Source organism: Capricornis sumatraensis, chromosome 10 (assembly GCF_032405125.1).
Source record: "Capricornis sumatraensis isolate serow.1 chromosome 10, serow.2, whole genome shotgun sequence".
In the NCBI taxonomy this organism is placed as follows: domain Eukaryota; kingdom Metazoa; phylum Chordata; class Mammalia; order Artiodactyla; family Bovidae; genus Capricornis; species Capricornis sumatraensis.
The window spans coordinates 4,203,253-4,221,206 of record NC_091078.1 but is presented as its reverse complement, the minus strand read 5'-3'; the positions used below and the strand labels follow the sequence as shown (position 1 = coordinate 4,221,206).

The 17,954-nt window shown below is 40.1% G+C and overlaps 1 protein-coding gene across 1 annotated transcript in view; it reads left to right on the top strand.

The window, feature by feature from the left end:
• Positions 1-1,071: 1,071 nt before the first annotated feature.
• BMPR1A (bone morphogenetic protein receptor type 1A) overlaps positions 1,072-17,954 on the top strand; it is a 55,154-nt gene continuing 38,271 nt past the window's right edge. Inside the window, exon 1 of the mRNA XM_068982442.1 lies at positions 1,072-1,119. The gene's annotated coding sequence lies outside the window, so the exon portion shown is untranslated. The remainder of the gene's footprint in view (positions 1,120-17,954) is intronic.

Below are 17,954 nucleotides of genomic sequence, written 5' to 3'. Positions count from 1 at the left end.
AAAGCATTACTAATTGCTTTCAGGGTCGGTCTGTCTTTAGTTGGACCATGAAAGATTTAGCATGGCCCTATGGCAGGCTGTCTGCTGAGTGGAGACTCTTGTCTTTAAGAAAGGCTATCTGATATGCTGGACCGTTTCAAGTTGCCCCAGTTTACATGAATTTAGTCATTATTGCCAAGACTACTAAACCTCAGTGTGACACAAATGATACTTCTAAATGGACCTGAAGACAAAGGCGTTTTGACCTTGCAGTGGGGCATAAGTAATGTTCATGCAGCTTAAAATTTTTCTTTTTACAATAGGAAATAGAATACTGTGCTATTTGAAGTTTCAGTTAAAAGATACATTTGATGAAATTATTTTTGTGATCCCTAAATAAGCAGCACACCTGTCTTTAAATAAATTAAAGGTTTTAATGGCTTCCTTCTTTTATATTTATGAACGTTGTCTCTTAAAGCAGTAGGTTACTAATGACAGTAGTAACATGGTTGAAACCTGTGCCATGGACGTAGAACTAGCAGCGCGATTAACTCTTGGCCCTCACTGTTCCCGATATTCTAGGGTGAAGTCCGCCTGAAATTAAAACTGCTAACTGAGACTTTGTGATAAAATTGAAATACTAGCTGGGTGATCAAATATATTTTTTCTCAAGTAGGAATCTTAATATTGTAGAGTTGTAAATTTTAGTGTTGCTTCTGATGTTCTTGTTTTTCAATTTGAAATGTGATTTTTTTCCCCCCACAAAAGCTTATTAGGCTGATACAGAAATTCACATGTGAGTAATTTTTTCCACAGAACTGTTATGTTATAAAGTTGAAAATACTCAAAATTTAGAACGTCTTTGAGCAAAGGTTTGTAAAGTGATAGTTTCTAAAGTACCGTAGAACTTTACATTAAAAATGTATAGTTTTATGCATGATAAGATTTTAGTATTTCTTCCACATGTGTTATTCGGATAAACAAATATTCTTTCAGTCTTAAATATGTTCTTTTTTTCTAAACAGATTTATGAAAATATGCATCAGTTTAATACTGTCTTGGAATTCATGAGATGGAAGCATAGGTCAAAGCTGTTTGGAGAAAATTGGAAGTACAGTTTTATCTAGCCACATCTCTGAGGTAAGAAAAAGACTTAAGAATATAATTAATGTGAAAATTCTCATTTCTTAGCAATTAAAAATCGTCCTATTTTATCACTGCAACTTTATTATCTTCTTTATTCTTGAATCACCTTCGTTATGAGTCCTTAAGTAGTTACAGCATTTTATCTCTTTATAAACGTTGCAGCTCTTCAGGAGTAAAAGCATTTATTACTAATATGGCTTTCTTTATTCTAATTAGAGAAAATAAGCATTAAATGATGTATATAATTACTTCTTTCCTCTGACGATGACAAGACAAGTTAGAAGATTATATTAAAATGAATGTTTACATTATTCTGAAGCTTTCACGTATTTAGAATTTAGGGTAAAATTGTTACTTTGAATAATAGATCTTTGGAGACAGAATTTATTGAAAGAAGTGGAAACTGCAGTAACATCAGGGACGGGGAGAAGCCATTCTAAGACAATGTGGATAGAGAAATCAAGTTCATTTTCAAATCCATAGAGACTCAGATTATCAATAAAAGGTTTAATCCTTTAGGGATCTGTATTAAAAACGAACAGGTAGAATACATATATAATGTGTTATACTTTTTCCTCTTGAAATAGGAGAGTTCGCTACTATCTTTCCCTCTTTAAGCAGCAGGTTTTGCTCACTGCTTCTGCTTCCTTACAGTATCCGCTCATCCTCCGGTCCCTTCTGAGCTGGTCTGTCCGCCCGTTTGAGGAACAGTCATGATGTTCTGTCGCGTCTTCTGTTCGGTTCTGCTCTTTGATCACTGTGTTAGTCGCCGTTTCTCCTTTCATGAAATACTGGGGCTTCTATAACCCTGAGCTTTTCTGGCTCTCCTTCTTTAATTACTCCTTCAAATGTTTTTTCCCTCCTATTTTTGTTTGAAGAATAGCTGTCCTCCCATTACTAAATAATGGCCTTCCCTAAGATTTGTGTCTTTGAAATTCTTTTTTTAATGTCTTTCTGCCGTCTTGATTTCAGCAGTGGCCTCTAAAATGATCTCTCTCAACCTCCTGTCTCTGCTCCGACAGTGTTCTAAGCCTCAGCACGTGTTTCCACTGCTCGCTTCACACATGGTGTTCCCGCTTCTCTTACTAGACCTCTTGGTCACCTGTGCTCACAGTCTCAGTGCAGAACCGGACTCTTTATCTCTTCCTTGCTGCTTAGTCAGGGATCAGGTCCTTCCAGCTTTACCTCTGATTCATGAATGTTGTCGTCTTCTCTTTTCTAATCCTCCCACCATCATCCAGGTTTAAGTTCTCCAGCGTTTCACCTGAAATATTGAAGGGCTCTCCCCACTTAGTGTGTCTCCTCACTCTTTTTTTCTATCTACCTATTGCTATCAGCTTATATTTTCTAAAAGGTATAATTCTGCCTGTACTGTCGGTAACTCTTTGTTAGCCTATCAAAGTAAGGATAGAGTCCTCTAATAAGAAAGTCTCTCAACAGTATAGCATTCAGTGACAGCTTTGCTTATATCCACCCACTTCTTTCTCTCTTAAACACTTACTAAACACCTGTTCTACACCAGGGACTGTATTAGGCGCTGAGAATACGAAATGTTCAGTAAAAATGAGTTCCTTACTTTACTCTCAAAGAAGGATCTGTTTAGAGATGAGCACACAAGGTTAGTGCCGCCTGAAAAGCTCTGTGTGACTGGGAGAGTGTGTCGCTGTCACTAGAAGGGCTCCACAGCATTGTTAGAGGAGAGAGTTGTCCAAGTGGCTTCACATGGGAAACGGTGTTTCAGTGGCGTCTTAAAGGATGAGTAGAAGATTGCTGGGGCTTCCCAGGAATCTTGGGAAAAGAATTCCCTTACCAGTTGGCTCAGTGGTAAAGAATCCACCTGCTGTGATGCAGGAGACCCAGGTTTGATCCCTGGGTCAGGAAGATCCCATTGAGAAGGAAATGACAACCCATCCCAGTATTCTCACCTGGGGCATCCCATGGACAGGGGAAGCAGAGGAAGCCTGAAATGTAGAGAACGTACAAAAGACAGAGGAAGTAGTTTCGTGTGATTTGAATTCAAGATGTGAGAGCGGGTTTAGTGACAAGGCTGAAAGAGAGCTTGTTTGTGAAGAACTCTGGATGCCGTGGTTGGGAGTTTAGACTTCATTTTGTGCGTAGTTGGCAGTCTCTCGAAAGTTTGAGTCATAATTGTGTTTTGTGACAATCAGTATGGCAGTGATGTGAATGATAGTTTGGAGGGGGAGCTACCAAAAGCCGGGAGACAATTAGGATACTTAATTGTTTCAGTCAAGAAGTAATGAGAATTTTAAGGTAGGGATCAACTTATCTGAAGTTGCAAAAACCTTTAAGCATTGATCATTCAGCAAATATATAATTTTCTTTTTCATACCCCTTTGCATATATGATACTCTTGAGCTGATTTTTAAATTGACCTGTGTTTTTCCTCCATCTGCTCATATTATTTTTTTCCAGGCTTGTTTTTCCCTGTTCTTCTAGTTTAAGGCCCCAGAGCGTTAATTTTTGTTCTATAGAATATTACTTTTCGGGGATTCCTGTTGATCTGTGTAGCAACAGTCACAAAGGAGAAATCAAAAAATAAAGAACGTGGTCCTCATGTTAGAGAAATGGAGTGAGGACGCAGGGAGCTTGTGAGGTTGTGGGAGTCGTTAAGCTTGAGGTGATAGGGTTCAGTCAGAGTGACGGTAGTGGAAACACAAAGGGAAAACTGGCGTGGGTGTGTTGTGAAGGAAGAAGGGACACTGATCTGTGACTGGGTGTTGAAAAGAGATAATGTTGCCCATGTTTTCTATCTGGATAGCAGGGATGATAGTGTTGGGCATAGTGAAGAGCAAACAGAAGTAATTCTTTGAATCTGGTTGAATCTAAGTTTTCTAAGTTTAAAGAAACATTAGCAGTGATGTTCTGCTGTGTTGCTGCTCTCTTCATTTCTTTACAGATAACAAATACTTTTGCACATTGTTTTTCAAGCCTTAGCACGCTTAAAAGGGGATGCTATTAAAAAAAGAAAGGAAAGTATTGCTTCTTTTAGAAGAGTAGTAGTTTGAAGAGAAATAAATAGTATTCTGCACATGGTTATCTTCTGTTACACTTTAATGCTGTGTAAGATTTAGAAAATATAAAAATGTTTGAAGTATTTCTGCAGGTCTAATTCTGACACTCTTACTGAAAGATGGTATCTCATGTATTAAAATTTATTCCTAAAAGAATGGAGACCTGTGAAGATGCTCATTAAGCAGAACTTGATGGTTCCTTATTAATAAATAAATGTTAGTATGATTATGTCCTTAGAGAAATACCTTATAGTGAGATAATGCCACCTCCATAATAAATATTAAACTGACTAATTTTAATGCTTTTATTAAAGTTCTTTTCAACTCTTAATTGATGGTTGATTTAGGACTTTGCAATATTCAAAATATTTCAACATGGTATATTGAAAATAAAGTTGTCAGTCTCAGTTGCCCAGTCTCTCTCTTTTTTTTAATCTCTAAATTTTTTAAAATGTACTAGTCATCCTTCATTGGACATTAATTCTCAATTAGGATGTAAAAGGATTCAGCAGATATGAAGTTCCTCAAAGAGAGGTACAGGGTAAGATGGTCATGGCAAGAAAGGCAGAGTGCCCCCTTCACCCTGGGCCCTCATCAGCGGTTCTTACGCACTTGTCCATATTTGAGTTTCTTGTAAGAAACACAGTGGTTGGAAAGCATGTCAGTTGCCGGCACCGCAGAAACCCCGAGGGTTCTCCCTTTGTCGCACTGATCACTTGTTGTTACGCCGGGAGTTACCTCTTTGAAATGCTCTGACGGTGCTTTTGGGGGTAAAATCTTGCATCAGGATCCAGGTCGGCAGCTCCTTTTTTTGGCATCTGTGAATTTCTTCTTCACTGGCACAGCTGACACGCTCTTGGTGTCTCGGATGTTCATTGCCACCCAGTCTTTTCTGCCTATTCTGATCTTCACCTTTAGCCTTTCCTCTGTTAGCTGAATTCCCTTTAAATGAATTGTGTTTTTTTAGGCCCATTCCAAAATTTTGGGTTCTGGCTGTAGGCATCTATTGTTCAGAGACAGACTAGTAGGTATGAAAGACAGAGTTGTTTCTGTCCTGTGGAGCGATTACAAAGGGACCAACCAGTTGTTACCCATCCCTCGAAGCTCTGGGAGGAGTCCTCAGGGCTCAGCCCTCCCAGCTGCAAGGTCTGCTAGCAGTGTGGCAGGTGACAGTCGCTTCTAGGTCTGCAGAGATTTATTTTTTAGATGGAGCAGCCTTTAGAAGGCCCTCCGTCGCACTAAAGCAGTTGCCGTTCCCAGCTTGAAAATGAGCTTCATCTTCACTGTTGGTCTCTCCTTTCCCACACCCACTGCTTTCTTTAGAGAAACCCACAACTCCTAGTCTCAGAAACATGCTGCAGGCCTTGCCCTCAGGCTCTTTGGTTATTGTGCTCCTCCTGAAGGGGAGACAGACTGTTTCTTCTCATTCTCTTCAGTTGGCTGCCTCCTCATAATGAAGACACCTTTATTCTTCTCTTAGTTTAAGTTTGGTTTATATTCTCCTTGCGTACTTATTTGATCATTCTCCAGTTTGGATGCTTTCAGATTCAGATAGTGGTTTGTGTTATTGCAGCTGCATATGATTTTGTGGAAAGAGCATGCCCCAAGATTTCCAGTAGCATCTTTCAGTGGTGGCTCCGACAGTGAAGAATCTGCCTGCCTGCAATGTGAGACACCTGGGTTCGATCCGTGGATCAGGAAGATCCCCTGCAGAAGTGAATGGCTACCCACTCTAGTATATTCCATTTTTTTCCCCCTCCCATTCTAGTATTCTTGCCTGGAGAATTCCATGGACAGAGGAGCCTGGTGAGACAAGGTCCATGGGGTTGCAAAGAGTCAGACATGATTGAACGCTTTCAGTTTCATAGTGACATTTCAATTCCTGTCTTTATCCTCCATCCTAATACTTCTCTCCTGTTCCACTGTTTTATAGGTTTATAAGGTAATTTCCAATCTAGCTGTCTCAGATAGAAATTCTAGTTTAACCTCTGAGTTCATCTACTTCCTTCCTTTTCTCCCTCTTTTCCACTTTCCCATCTATTATCTATTTTTTTTGTGATTAAGTGTCAGAGGAGGTCTAATTTAACAGTTTTTAAAACTTTTTAGAAGATTACATAAATGAGACATGCATAAGTTCTTATATACAATTCTGAGCAGTATGCAGCAAAGCCCAAGGCCCTCTTCACTATCCTCATCCCACTCCCCTCCTTACCACGCTCCCTTCCACCCAGTTGGCATCTCACTGACCTTTACGTTACCATCAGGCTATTGATTTTTAGGATATATTTTTATAAAATTATACATAATGAGAATACTTGCCTCAAAGTCCGTGTGAGGATTAAATGAATTAGTACATGTCAAGTATGTATAACGTGTTAGATTTCTTACTGCATAGTATAAAAACATTGTAAGAAAAAGTAGACTTAGAGCAAAGATAGTTCAAACTATGAAATAAACCCGAAATATTGGGAAAAGGGGGGCTTTTGAGTATACTGAGGTTCCCCGTTTCGTGACTTGAATCTAAATTTCTTTTCTCTACCATCTAGAAATCACCAAAAGATGGTGATATGGGGAACAAAGTTCCTGAGCTAGTACTAGGATTGTTGGCTTAGTAGTAGCTGGCAATAGGTTTGGAAATGCGTTGGTTCAGTTCAGTTCGGTTCAGTTGCTCAGTCGTGTCCGACTCTTTGCGACCCCATGAATCGCAGCACACCAGGCCTCCCTGTCCATCACCATCTCCTGGAGTTCACTCAGACTCACATCCATCGAGTCCGTGATGCCATCCAGCCATCTCATCCTCGGTCGTCCCCTTCTCCTCCTGCCCCCAATCCCTCCCAGCATCAGAGTCTTTTCCAGTGAGTCAACTCTTCACATGAGGTGGCCAAAGTACTGGAGTTTCAACTTTAGCATCATTCCTTCCAGAGAAATCCCAGGGTTGATCTCCTTCAGAATGGACTGGTTGCATCTCCTTGCAGTCCAAGGGACCCTCAAGAGTCTTCTCCAACGCCACAGTTCAAAAGCATCAATTCTTTGGTGTTCAGCCTTCTTCACAGTCCAACTCTCACATCCATACATGACCACAGGAAAAACCATAGCGTTGACTAGACGGACCTTAGTCGGCAAAGTAATGTCTCTGCTTTTGAATATACTATCTAGGTTGGTCATAACTTTTCTTCCAAGGAGTAAGCATCTTTTAATTTCATGGCTGCAGTCACCATCTGCAGTCATTTTGGAGCCCAAAAATATAAAGTCTGACACTGTTTCCACTGTTTCCCCATCTATTTCCCATGAAGTGATGGGACCGGATGCCATGATCTTAGTTTTCTGAATGTTGAGCTTTAAGCCAACTTTTTCGCTCTCCTCTTTCACTTTCATCAAGAGGCTTTTTAGTTCCTCTTCACTTTCTGCCATAAAGGTGGTGTCATCTGCATATCTGAGATTATTGATATTTCTCCTGGCTATCTTGATTCCAGCTTCTGTTTCTTCCAGTCCAGCGTTTCTCATGATGTACTCTGCATATAAGTTAAATAAGCAGGGTGACAATATATAGCCTTGACGTACTCCTTTTCCTATTTGGAACCAGTCTGTTGTTCCATGTCCAGTTCTAACTGTTGCTTCCTGACCTACATACAGATTTCTCAAGAGGCAGGTCAGGTGGTCTGGTATTCCCATCTCTTGACGAATTTTCCACAGTTTATTGTGATCCACACAGTCAGAGGCTTTGGGATAGTCAATAAAGCAGAAATAGATGTTTTTCTGGAACTCTCTTGCTTTTTCCATGATCCAGCAGATGTTGGCAATTTGATCTCTGGTTCCTCTGCCTTTTCTAAAACAGCTTGAACATCAGGGAGTTCACGGTTCACGTATTGCTGAAGCCTGGCTTGGAGAATTTTGAGCATTACTTTCCTAGTGTGTGAGATGAGTGCAATTGTGCGATAGTTTGAGCATTCTTTGGCATTGCCTTTCTTTGGGATTGGAATGAAAACTGACCTTTTCCAGTCCTGTGGCCACTGCTGAGTTTTCCAAATGTGCTGGCATAATTAGTGCAGCACTTTCACAGCATCATCTTTCAGGATTTGAAACAGCTCAACTGGAATTCCATCACCTCCACTAGCTTTGTTCGTAGTGATGCTTTCTAAGGCCCACTTGACTTGATAGCTGCATTGGTAGATGTCAGTATACTTATAAAGAACTTGTAGAGTTTATTATGTGATTTTATAGTTGATTTAACTCCCCAATTATGTTTCCCTTAAGATACTAATATTTTTATTCCTTTCATTCACTTATTGAACACTTAATGTTTTGCTCAGTAACATGCTAGAAAATAGAGATTATAAGCAGTGCAAGATAAGTCAAAAAACATCTCCTGATTAAATAAGTGTTATTAGAAGAGGGATCATGTCTGTTTCATTTGCTGTTGTATAATTGGTGTGAAGCAAATACCAAATAATTAATAAAAACTTCATGAATGAGTGTTCTTTGAGAGCTGTGGTACAGTACAAGTACACACAGGCCTCCAAAATGACTGCAGATGGTGACTGCAGCCATGAAATTAAAAGACGCTTACTCCTTGGAAGAAAAGTTATGACCAACCTAGATAGAAGATTCGTGTTCTGGGTACAGTACAAGTACACATAGGCCAGCTCACTGAGCCTGATACGTAGGAATCAGGGATTGCCTGCACAGGTGAGGAGCAGAACAGGTCTGAAGAGTGAATCGTAGTTAACCTGGTGGGAAACAAAGGAAAGAACGAAAAGAATGTGCAAAGGAGTGTGAAAGGGATGCCTGTAAATATAGAGGCTTCAGTGACTCCACTGTAGTTGGATCATTGTAAGGGTATGAGAACTGAGTGGGAGGATGGCGTTAGAAAGCCTGGCAGAGGCCAGATCATAACAGTTCTTATGTCTTAGTAATTTCATCCTATGAAATGAGAATATTCGTAGATTTTTTTTTTTTTAAAGCAGAGACCATGACAAGGTCATTTAGTTTTAAAAGTTGTAAATTAAAATGTTAGTCACTCAGTCGCGTCCGACTCTGTTTGACCGCATGGACTATAGCCCGCTAGGCTCCTGTGTCCATGGAATTCTCCAGGCCAGAATACTGGAGTGGGTTGCCATTCCCTTCTCCAGGGGATCTGCCCGACCCAGGGTTTGAACCCAGGTCTCCTGCATTGCAGGCAGACGCTTTACCGACCGAGCCACCAGGGAAGCCCTTTTTAAAGGTCAGGTTTGGTTTAGAAATTAGCGTTTTATTAAGTTACCATTCTCTAGATTGTATAGTTCAAATAATCATAGCCATATTTTTTGTGAACCAATACATTTCAGTTAAAATTGAATGACAAACAGTATATACAGACACACATTTGGAAACTTAAAAACCTACAGGTCAAAAATAAAATGATAATGCAAGTCAGAAAACAGCTAGAGCTAAACAGTAAAGAAAATTAGGACATATTAAACTTGTGTGACATGTTGAAGGCTTACATTCAGTTCAGTTCAGTTCAGTCACTCAGTCATGTCCAACTGTTTGCAACCCCGTGGACTGCAGCACGCCAGGCCTCCCTGTCCATCACCAACTCCCGGCGTTTACTCAGACTCATGTCCATCGAGTCGGTAGTGTCATCCAACCATCTCATCCTCTGACGTCCCCTTCTCCTCCCACCTTCAGTCTTTCCCAGCGTCAGGGTCTTTTCAGATGAGTCAGTTCTTCACATCAGGTGGCCAAAGTATTGGAGTTTCAGCTTCAGCATCGGTCCTTCCAGTGAATATTCTGGACTGATTTCTTTTAGGATTGACTGGTTTGATCTTGCAGTCCAAGGGACGCTCAAGAGTCTTCTCCAACACCGTAGTTCAAAAGCATCAGTTCTTTGGCACTCAGCTTTCTTTATAGTCCAACTCTTACATCCATACAGAACTACTGGAAAAACCATAGCTTTGACTAGACAGACCTTCAGCCATTGTTTCTACTGTTTCCCCGCCTATTTGCCGTGAAGTGATGGGACCAGATGCCATGATCTTAGCTTCCTGAATGTTGAGTTTTAAGCCAACTTTTTCACTCTCCTCTTTCACTTTCATCAAGATACTCTTTAGTTCTTTGCTTTCTGCCATAAGGGTGGTGTCATCTGCATAGCTGAGATTATTGATATTTCTCCCGGCAATCTTGATTCCAGCTTGTGGTTCATCCAGCCCGGCATTTCTCATGATGTACTCTGTATATAAGTTAAATAAGCAAGGTGACAATATACAGCCTTGACATACTCTTTTCCCAATTTGGAACCAGTCTGTTGTACTATGTCCAGTTCTAACTGTTGCTTCCTGACTGGCATACAGATTTCTCAAGAGGCAGGTCAGATGGTCTGGTATTCCCATCTCTTTAAGACTTTTCCACAGTTTGTTGTGATCCACACAAAGGCTTTGGCATAGTCAGTAAAGCAGAAGTAGATGTATTAAAAGGTTAAAATATTGATGAAGTAATTTAATCTAGAAAAAGAACAGCAATATAAACTGAAGTGAAGTAAAGTAGATAAAAAAGATAAAGGCTGACACTTGTAGAGCATCTGTTACATGTACCAAGCACCGTTCCCTGTGCCTTACAAGGATTATCTCATTCATAACAACACTGTGAGGTGTAGGTACTATTACTATTCCCACTTTACAGATGAGAAAACTGAGGCTTCTCGCTAATGAGTGATAGAATTAGGTTTGAAATTAATGGGGGAAAAGACTTTTATGATATGATGGAGAGAATTGACATGTTCAAAAGTTGGTTTCTTGAAAAAACTAATAAAATGGACAGACCATTTGAATGACAGATCAAGAAAAACCCAGGAAGCACAAGTAGTGTTGGGAATGGAGGGGAGGACATAACCTCAGATATAAAAGAGATTTTTTAAAAATAAGAGATACCTTGAATAGCTTTGCTGCTGCTGCTGAGTCACTTCAGTCATGTCCGACTCTGTGCGACCCCATAGACGGAAGCCCACCAGGCTACCCTGTCCCTGGGATTCTCCAGGCAAGAACACTAGAGTGGGTTGCCATTTCCTTCTCCAATGCATCATTTTACAATATTTTTTCTTTTTTTTTGTTTTACAAATTAAATAAAACAACAGTTTAAAAAATGTTACTTAATAAAATTGATTACAGCTAAACAAAAAACCTAGATATTTCTTTTATTATTAGAGAATTTTAATTTGTAGTGAAAGATCTGCCGCCTCCTGCACACTCACTGATAAGCCCATGGCTCAGATAATTTTAAAGGTGAGTACTGTCAAACTATTCATGTGGTAGATATGTCCAGATTTACACAGACTATTTAAGAGAATAGCAAAATAAGGTTCCTCGGCTTATTCTGTGTGAGAGTATAACCTTGATACTAAAAGTAGGCATGGATAATATGAGAAAATAATTATAGGTCAGTCTTTCTTATGAACATGGATATAAAACCTAACAAAATGTTAGCAAAACAAATCCAATGGTGTTATTGAAACATGGTCATGTCTATAATACTGCAGTACAATTCTGATACTGCCTACCTACTGTTAAGTGTCAGACTCCACAGATTTAACGGCACAGCCCCCAACAAAACTGTGCTCACTTGAGATGCCAGTCGCAAGTCTGGGTGTCCCCAGGCTACTCACACTTCTGACTGACTGGCTGCAAATCCAGAAGGATTCCCATGACCGCCGTCCCACCACCACCCCCGCCCCTGCAATTTGACAGTTCATTTATATGACTCACAGAACTTAATATTACAAAGATACAAATTGGGACCAGACAAATGAAAGAGACACACAAAGTGAGGTTGGGGAGGGTTCCAGATGTGGAGCTTACGTGCCTGTTTCTCCTGGAATCAGGATATGTCATCCTGGCTATGTATCAATAGGTCACTAGCCAGGAAGGTTATCTGAGCCGTGGTGTGCTGTTCTTATCGAAGTTTCATTAGATAGCCGTGACTGAACAATTGGCCACATGATTGAACTCAATCTTTAGCCCTATCCAAACTCCCTGAAGATTGGACTGGCTCAAAGCCCCAACCCTCTAATCATATCACTGGTCATTTTAGTGACCAGCCCCCATCCTGAGTCATTCATTAGCATAAACTCAAGTGTGATCCATGAGGCTTGTAAATAACAAAGACAGTCCTGTTACCCAGGAACCAGGCACAGAGACCAGACAATTATTATTTAATAATGACAAAACAGAATTTATCCCAGAATCCAAGAATGGTAGTGTGTTAATTATTATTGCTGCACAACAGCTCATCCTAAAACCTAGAGACTTGAGGTAATGAAAGCTTAAATCAACTTACAGGAATTCAGGAGCAGTTTACCAGGTGGTTTTGGCTCAGGGTATTTTGTGAAACTGTAGTTATGTCAGCAGGGGCTGCTTTCATCTGAAAGCTTGACTGGAGGAGAATCCACTTCAAAGATGGCGCATGTTCTTGACAGTTGGCAGGAGGCTCTGTTCCTCCCTGCGTGAGCCTCTCTACAGAGTCTTTGAATATCTTTGCACAGTGGCGTCTGGCTTTCCCCAGAATAAATGGTCCAAGGAAGAGAGCAAGGAGAGAGCTGCATTGCCTTTCAAGACTTGGCCTCAGAAGTCATGCTTTGTCACTTTCACTTTATTCTGTTTGTTAGTAGGGAGTCCAGCCCACTTTTGAAGTAATTAGATTCCGTCTCTTGAAAAGAGGAATATGAATGAAGTTGTGAATCCCAGAACTACCATAGATGGGTTACTCTTTAAGAGAGCTCTTAATATGGATTATTGCTAATTAATTTATGCATTAGCACATTGAAGGAGGAAGCCATTGTGATAATATCAGTGAGTGGAGAAAAAACTTGATGAAATTCAGTGCCATTTATGATGAAAACTCTTAGCAAATAAAGAATAAAAGGGGACTGTAATGTGAGAAAGAATATCATTAAGTTTATGATTAATTTAGGAAAAATTGATATACATGATCTTGAGGTTTTCTGTGTATCATGTGGTATATTTTTCCATGTGTTAAGTTTATTCTCCATCCTTCAGCAGTATTTTAAAATTGTTCTTAAATGCCGTTTGGAAGTACCAAATGGAAAAGTACAAAATCCCAGAGGGGATTACCAAAATATCTACCTAACTACCATTAGACCCAGCATCCCACTTCAGGAAATCTGTCCTTCAGAATTATTTACCCAAAAACAATAACAAAAGCATCTATTCCGGTTTATTTATTGCAGCATTATTATGATATCGAAACATGGGGACAGCCTAAATGTCCATCAGTGTGAGAAAGGCTATGTACAGCTATAAAATATTCATAAAATGGAACAGTGTGCAACAGTGGAAGTAAATTAAAAGGAGCTGTGTGTGGCAATGATGGAAACCACAATGTTGAGTGAAAAATAAGCAAAATATTAAAATATACACAAAGTACTAGAATGATACAATTTTTATGCATCTGTAGCAAATTTAGCAGTATGTAAAACAGTATTGCTTGGGGTATATACTACATAAAGTATAAAAGTATATAAAGACAGCAGTGTTAAATGGCACAATCAGAATAGTGGTTCCCTCAGTTCCAGAGAAAGTGTGCAGCTTCAGTGATACTTGCCCTGCTTTACTCAGCGCCTAGATAATTCTTAGGTGATGTCTTTAAGGCACTATATTCAGTGAGTGTAGTTCATAGACTCATAGGATATGAGAGATAGAAGTCTTCATGGTATTATATATTTTAATAAATCAATTTGATAAAATAAAATGGTTATTTTATTTCTGATGAGGAAACTAAGGTCTAGAGAGTGAAGTGAGTTGTCCAAGATCAACTAGCCAATTAGACAGAATTTGCAACTGAATCCTAGGTCTCCTGACTCTTAAGACTATGTTCCTTACAATCCTTTCTTTAATAAAAGTGTATGTTGATAAGTAGTTAAACTAGATATCTTAGAGCTGAAAGAAAGATACTGGAGGGGAAAAAAGGACACATTAATGTCAAGTCTGCCACAGAACTCCTTTGTAAAATCATTCTCAACTAGCACATTTTAACCCCAAAAATGTTCTGACAGTGTAAAGAAAAGGGAGACGTTTCATCTAAAAGGCAGAAAAGTTGCTAGATTTCCAAGCGTTTCACAATAATACTCCCGAATTTGTGACCTCGAGTGTTGTTTCTTAGACCTATAGGTTTGCAATGTTTAGTTTGCTGTAGTTTGTGGTTCATGCTTGTCAGGGAAGAATTGTTAGCAACCTGATTTTAACACCTTCTAGTCTTATTCAAGGCCTTTGGTGAGTTTCAGTTTAATATAAATATGACCTTTGAACTCTTCTTTGTCTGCTTTAAGTGTAGACAGTGTCTCTGCAGTTGAGAGTAGATAATGCTTTGAAGTTCCCTTCATCAGACCACATTGTTTGTTCCCCAAAAAGGACTGTATTTTCTTTTTGTCTGTGGTTATTTCCACAATTATTTAACTTGCTAAAACTATGGGGCATTGTCAGATTATAACCCAAGCCATTGTTTGCCTTAAGCAATATTTTAGATCTTGGAAAACAATGTTTACTTAAACACGTCTTTCTTAAGACCTTTTAATTTGTATCTTAAACTTGAGTATATCCACTGAAAACAGTGGGAAAAAATTGTGTTGTTGTTTTTTTTACTGGATCTTGACACAAGTCAGGACTCAAAGTGAACCAAAGGAAGTGGTGTGGTTTTTGTATCATTTAAGTTGTGTTGAGATAAGGAAATGGACTAGTTTATCCACAGCGGAGCCCTTATGGGAAAGTCTCATTTGTATATGGAAGTAAAAGGAATTGGCATAACGTTTTAATTCCTTCTGTTGTACTCAGTCATTCCCTCAGCAAATATTTATTTAGTGCCAACTGTGTGCCAAGCACTGTTCTAGTTGCTAGAAATACAGAGTGAAAAAGTAGAATTATACCCCTGCCCTTACAGAGTGTACATTCTGGAGCAGGTGGCAGGCAATAAAACAAATAATAAATTATATATTAAATTACAGGGTGACAAGTGCTGGAGAGAAAAATATCAGGGAAGGAATACGGGAATGCCAGGGGTGCAGATGGTGTTACAGTTTTAAATCGGGTGAGCAGGAGCACTAAGTAAGAAAGGGATATTGACTAAGCACTTAGAAGAGGTCAGGTAGCAGGTCATCCAGGTAGATGTCTTGGGGAGGAATGTAATGGGGAGAGGGCCTTGCTAGTGCAAAGGCCCTGCAGCAGGGCCTTCCCTGACGTGCGTGAAGAACCGGGAGGCCCTTGCTGCTCGAGTAGAGGAGCTGCAGTCACACTGGCCGCTGCAGACGTCGGCGTTTACTCTTGGGTAAGTTGGGAAACCACTGGGAGGCGTGGAACGGGGAGTGGTGTGATCTAATAGGCCTTCCATCACCGCCTCGGCTGCTGTGTTGAGAACATACTGTGCGTGGATATGGGTCGAAGCAGGGAGTCCAGCTCTAGGAGACTTTTTCAGTAATGTAGGCAAAAGGTGTTAGCGGCATGGACCAGAGAGAGAACCGGATGTCATGAGAAGTGCAGAGGTTCTTGATATATTTTGAAGGAAGCACCAACAGGATTTGTTGACCTCATGGACTGGAGTATGAGAAGGAAGAAGGGAGTTGCTAAGAATGACTCCAAGGTTTTAGGTCTGGGAAACCAGAAGTAGAGAGGCTGTTGTGTTGGGAAAGACTGAGGGTCTAGCAGACTTGGGGGATAAAAGGAGAAAGACCGGAGCAAAAATTATACAGCTGCTAATTACATAAGTAAATTTTATGCTGTTTGAGCTATCTCTTGAAAGTAATTCTACCTTGTACCAGTCTCTCTTTTTTTGGCATATGTGTTATCCTGTATCTTTTCTGAGATATTTGGCTTAAAATACTACTTTGATACTGACCTAACTCAGAATATTCAAGTATACTTTCTCCTTTAATCTTCTGTTATAACAGAAAAACTGACTCTCTCTGACCTAAAAAATAAAGAGAATTTATTGGCTGTTCACTGAAAAGTCCCTAAGCAATTCAGACATCAGGCAGAGTTGCTTAAGCAGCTCATTGGTAGCTCCAAGGATCTGGCTTCTTTTAGTCTCCTGGCTGTACCTCTGGTTTCCCTTCAGGTCCCAACGTAGCTGCCAGAAGCCGCAATTTGCTTGTTCATATTCAATCTGAAAGAAAGACTGTCTTGACAGGCCCCCTTGAAAGTGAAAGTGAAGTCGCTCAGTCATGTCCGACTCTTTGCGGCCCCATGGACTGTAGCCTACCAGGCTCCTCCGTCCATGGGATTTTCCAGGCAAGAGTACTGGAGTGGGGTGCCATTTCCTTCTCCAACCCCCACCTTAGACACTATGTAAGAACAGTTTACCCCTGAACTTTCATTGTGGCATAGAAGATAGAGAATGCTAATTGACTTGGCCTAGGACAGGGCCTCTACTCCTGGAGCTTCAGGGAAACCTATATACACGGCATTTTTGAAAGCTGTAGATAGAGAAAAAAGTGGAGAAAAACGCTTGATTTTTAAATTCCTTTTGCATTGTACAATCTCTTTGGTTAGCACAGCAAGAATATGATTGTTTTTGTAAAGTGGTTGAATGAGAAGAAAAAAAAAGTCAAGCGAAAATGAAGTTGCATATCAGTTTAAGATAATTTTGCTTCTAAGAGGCTTAAAACTATTGCTGGATTTTGAACATCCAGAACCTCAGAGGAGCCTTCAGATAATGATGGAATCTGGGAAATTCCCTGACAGTCCAGTAGTTGGAATTCTGTACTTCTAACTACCTAGGGCAGGTTCAATCCCTGGTCAGGGAACTAAAATCCAGCAAGCCTTGCAGTGCTGCCCACCCCCTCCACCAAGAAAAAAGGAATCTGATTGGTCATTCTAGTCAAGACTAGGTGTTTCTCAACAAGGAGAGCCTGTTGGCATTTGGTTGAGACAGTTCTCTGATTTGAGGGTTGTCCTTGCACACTGCGCTGTATTTTCCGTTTAGGTCTCTGGTTACTGTGTGTCCTGTCATGCCCCAGTTATTGGTCCAACCAAAAGTCACCTGTGTATTTCCAGATTTTCTTGCTGCTGCTGATTTTCTTAGGGAGGTACAAAATTGAAAAAGCTTGTGACTTTCTGGAAAAGTGTTTCAAATTGAGAGGATAAATACAGATATACTTTGATTTGGTTTCCTGAGTGAGATATGGGTTTGCTCTTTGTTATTCTTGAAGTTCTGCTTTGATTTTTTTCTCCCTAGTTCTAGAGATTAGTTAATATTCTCCTTAAAAATTGATTTAGTGTTTGAATTAAGCTTTTTTGGCCACAGGGTTTTACTAAGTTAATTACAAAAGTTTTTAATTAAATGTAAAGATGCTTACTCCTCCTGGAAGGAAAGTTATGACCAACCTAGATAGCATATTCAAAAGCAGAGACATTACTTTGCCAACAAAGGTCCGTCTAGTCAAGGCTATGGTTTTTCCAGTAGTCATGTATGGATGTGAGAGTTGGACTGTGAAGAAAGCTGAGCACTGAAGAATTGATGCTTTTGAGCTGTGGTGTTGGAGAAGACTCTTGAGAGTCCCTTGGACTGCAAGGAGATCCAACCAGTCCATTCTAAAGGAGATCAGTCCTGGGTGTTCTTTGGAAGGACTGATGCTAAAGCTGAAACTCCAATACTTTGGCCACCTCACACGAAGAGTTGACTCATTGGAAAAGACTCTGATGCTGGGAGGGATTAGGGGCAGGAAGAAAAGGGGATGACAGAGGATGAGATGTCTGGATGGCATCACCGACTCGATGGACGTGAATTTGAGTGAACTCCGGGAGTTGGTGATGGACAGGG